Below are 4,329 nucleotides of genomic sequence, written 5' to 3'. Positions count from 1 at the left end.
GGCGTCCGCGCTGTTGGGCAGCTGGCGTGTGCGTGTACGGGGCGGTGGGCGCGCTCTGGGTTCTTTGTGCGTTGACTGGATGGCGTGTCTACTGTGGAAGGTTCAGACACTCAGGCTGCGTCTCAGGGTCACGGTGTGCGTCTTTCCTGGCTCGGCGTGGTGAACGTGAGCCCTCGGCGTCCCGGGCCGTGCTGGGAGCTCTGTGGGCTCTCCTCGCCTTCCACGTCTGCGTCCGGCACTGCGTCCAGACCCAGTTCGTACGACGGAAGTGGGTGCTCTTGCCTGCCCGCATGGAAATGAATCTTGTAAAGAAAGCGTTCACCAGACACTGGAATGCGTGAAGTCTACGTCCTTGGTCTTGACGCAGAGTCCTGGGAGCCGAGAGGCTGGGTGTTTGGGATAAACGACACCTGAGTGAGTGAGGCCCACGCCCACACGCAGACGTGCGCCAGTGTGCGGCAGGTGACCCGGACCTTTCCGCCCCGTGTCCTTGGTGCGCCAGCCGTCCCAGGTCAGGGCTTCTGGGAGGAGGGAGGGGACCCTCAGGCCTCCGTGGCTGCACTTGCCGCTGTGGTTGTCATGTGGACGGGAAAGCTTTTGCCCGAAATAAGCTTTTCCTTTTGGCACGAAATGGTGTCGCCTCTGACAGCGGGTGCGACTCCTCCCACGGAGCGGGGCTTGAACGTGCCTGTGTCTCCGGGTGTGACTCCTCCCACGGAGCGGGGCGTGAACGTGCCTGTGTCTCCGGGTGCGACTCCTCCCACGGAGGGTGCGACTCCTCCCACGGAGCGGGGCGTGAACGTGCCTGTGTCACCGTGCGTCCTGCCTGGAGGGCTCGCGGCTGCACTTCTGCCGCTGTCCGCGGAGAAGCAAGTTGTGCCCGGGGTGCCGTCTTTTCTCCGCCCCTCAGGGTGCCTTGCTGTCCCCTGCACGGCGCCCGTGGGTCCGCAGAGCGGGAGGGAGGTGACGGGCCGCACGCCGGCGTGGCCGTGAAAGGCGGGTGTCGGAGAGCATCTCTCGGCCCGGAACACTGCCGGCGGGGCTCCACAGCCTTCCGTGCCCGGGGCGACATGCCGGCAGACGTGGGCGGTCAGAGCCGCCTATCCGGGCCAGAGATGACCTCCTGTCGCTGCGCCCTCGTTCTGGCGAGGACGAACCCGCACTGCCCCTCGCTGGGTCTGCGTGGTGGGGTAAACACACGGCGACACAGCCACCGGAGCCGCCTGCGCTCCAGTCCTGCAGGAGGCGGGGTCTGCGTCCTGCCTTTTTATTCCAGATGATGTTTGTTTCCGTTACACACCAATGCTGGTGTTTCTTTCTTTCTTTCTTTTTTTAAGTTTGTTTATTTTGAAAGACACACGGGAAGGGAGGGGGCAGAGTCCCAAGCAGGCTCCGCACCCTCGGTGCAGAGCCCGCCGCGGGGCACGAACCCACGAACCACGAGATCAGGACCTGGGCCGAAGCCGCAGCCGGAGCTTCCCTGACCGAGCCCCCCAGGCGCCCCCGTGGTCTCCGCCCCGAAGCGGGCACACCGGCGGCGAAGCTGATGACGCACACCCGACCGGCTCTCTGCATTTCCACAAAACGAGTGGTGCCAGAGCTGTGAGCGCCGAGCACCCGGGAGAAGCATCCAGAAGGGCTTTGCAGAAGGAGGGCCGTGCTATACACAGGCCTCAAGTGACCTTAACAGCTGACACAGGACGGTCCCCCAAGACACTGGGGGCGCTCCGGTTGCCCACCGACACTCCGTGGGCTCGGCGCCGCGCCAGGCACACACGGGACACCAGGAACGTTTGTGGTTAATTTGGCAAAAACTTCTCGGCGGACGCGGAAGCCAGGAAGCAGAGGGGGAGGGGAGTGGGGGTGAGGTTCCAGGTGTAAACAGCCAGGACTCGGGGGTCAGGGCTCCCTGCCGCACGGCCTGATTAGCAATGTTACTGACGCTTTGTGCAAAAACTTCCTGCGTGTGTTTGCGTGTGTACGTGTGTGCACCTCCCACGGTGGGGCGGGTCTCGCTGAACGGGCTGCAGGTCCCCGACCCGCCCTCGAGGGGAGGCGCCCCCGCCCCCGGCCGCTGCTTCCAAGACCCTAGGCTCTCCGCACCGGGCTCTGCCGCGTCTGGAACTGCGGCGCCGGAGGTTTGGGTTTCTTGAACCTGAATGGCTGTGTTCCGTCTGGAGTTTATGCCGTTTACCGAGACACCGTGATCCCGACGCACAGCTTGCCGCCCAGCCCTGTAGAGGCGGCGCCTGGGGTTGGGGTGCAGCTGGGGGGCCCCCCCCTGAAACCGAGGCTGGGAAACGGGCTCTCCCGCAAGGGTGGGCGGCCCCGGCTGAGGGTCCTGGAGCCCGCGTCCTGGCCTGGGCTGGACTCGGATTCACAGGGTAACACAATCCCTGTCTGCCACACAATTAAACTTGGGTTTTGTTTGCTTAAAACCTAACAGCTTTGTTGAAAGTACGTCGTGTAAATAGCTCACGAGGGTGCGGGCGCCAGAGGCTGTCTCCGCTCTCGGAGGGAAGCGGCTCACACCACCCCGGGCGCCGCAGGCGTGGCCTCGTGGAGCTGCGTGGGCGGGGAGCAGGGGCGCCCTTACCGTTCTCTGACTCGTGGCTGGGCCACAGGAGACGGGCCTGGAAGCCCGGGGTGCCCAGGGAGGATGCTGCCGTGCTCCGGGTCACCGCATCCCACCGGCACCGAGTCTGCAGGGCTCCCGGGCCCCAGGCCTGCGGGCTCTGCCCGTGGCCCCCTCGGTGTTTCTGCCCCCGTTTCCCTGATGACAGTAAAGCAGACCGTGTTTCCAAGTCTGTTGGGTATTTCGATCTCCTCTAAGATGCCTGTTCGCGTTTTTGCCTGTTTTTCTGCGGGGTTGTCTGTTTTTTTCCAGCTGATTAACATTGGTAACAGCAGGTAAATTTCTGCGAGATGATACACAGAATAGAAGTGGCCTGTCTGGTTGGCGTCCTGATAAATGCAAGTTCCTCAGACCGAGCTACGTGGCCTGGTTGTCATCGTTCTTATCAGAGCTGCCGCGGGTCTATGAAGGTGTTCTGGAAACGAGCCGCTAAAGCGTGTATCCGGGGCTTCTGCGTTCGGGCCTCTGTGCGCCTGCGCCCCCTGCTCCGGGAGCTCGCGGACCTGGAGCCCTTGGGAGCACGCCACGCCCCTTTCCTCGGCACCCCGCCTTTGGCACCCTGTGGTCTCTCCCGGCCTGGTGGCCCACGCGGGGGGCCCAGTAGGGACCCCAGAGGTATCCATGGCCGCCTCTTTGGAACCTGGGACTGTGCTTGGTGGATGGCAGAGGGGTTAGGGCTGTGAAGGGATGAGGCAGCTGACCTTGACGCGGGAGGTGACCCTGGCTGTCCTGTGAGCCCGTGTGCTCACAGCGGCCCTCGGAGGTGCAGGGGGAGGCGGGATGGAGGAGGAGATGTGGCTGCAGTAGCAGAAGGGTGCAGAGGTGCTGCTCTGCGGGCTGTGAAGGCGGAGGACGGGGGTGGAGCCAGGATCTGGGAAAGGCGAGGCCAGGGACCCTCCCCAGAGCCTCCTGAAAGGACTGGGTCCGGCTGGCACCTTCATCCTAACCCAGGGAGACCTGCATTGCGTATCTGATCTCCGCAGCTGCGAAGGTGGCACATTAGTGGTGGCAGCTGCTGTGCCCTGGGGGCCTGTCGGCAGCAGAGGGGAGGCACCCTGTTGGCCTGTCATCTGCAGCACCTTGCCCTGGTCACTTCCTGCGATCTGGTCCTAAGTCTTGATATTTGGGAAAGCAGGTGCTCCCATCAAGACCAGCTTGAGGACTTTGGCATGACACCATCGACATGCCCCAAACCATCTCCAGAAATTTGTAGTCTTATAAACGTATTTGTTAAAAATTAAGAGAAATTTGGTACCTGGCTGACTCATTCAGAAGAGCTTGTGATTTGGTCTTTGGGTCGTGAGTTCGAGCCCCACCTTGGGGGTAGAGATTGGTTAAGTAATCAGGTGAACTTTTTAAAAATGAAGATTGAAAAAAGGTGAAATGAGCTTTCAGCAGGGAGGCTGAAATTGCGAACCCTGGGAGGAAGAAACACGTGTTAAAAGCGAACTCTGATGAAAGAGAAGAAAGGTGACAGTGACACAGGAGAGCTGGCCGGTGACAGCAGGGCTGCTCCCGGGATCCGCCCAGATCCGTCAGAGGGGCCCGAGAATAGAAAGCTGTGGTCGGCTTGTCGCCGCTGAGCGCGTGAGAAGGGACCCCGACGGTATCGTGGGAGCGTGAGTGCAGGGCTGGTAGTGGTCAGGCGCGCGCGCGCACGCCGGGGCGCGGTCCACGCTGGGGCGGGAGCGCGC

The sequence above is a fragment of the Suricata suricatta genome, chromosome 13 (genome assembly GCF_006229205.1).
Source record: "Suricata suricatta isolate VVHF042 chromosome 13, meerkat_22Aug2017_6uvM2_HiC, whole genome shotgun sequence".
In the NCBI taxonomy this organism is placed as follows: Eukaryota; Metazoa; Chordata; class Mammalia; order Carnivora; family Herpestidae; genus Suricata; species Suricata suricatta.
The sequence above is the reverse complement of the archived record's forward strand: the minus strand, read 5'-3'. Positions refer to the sequence as shown.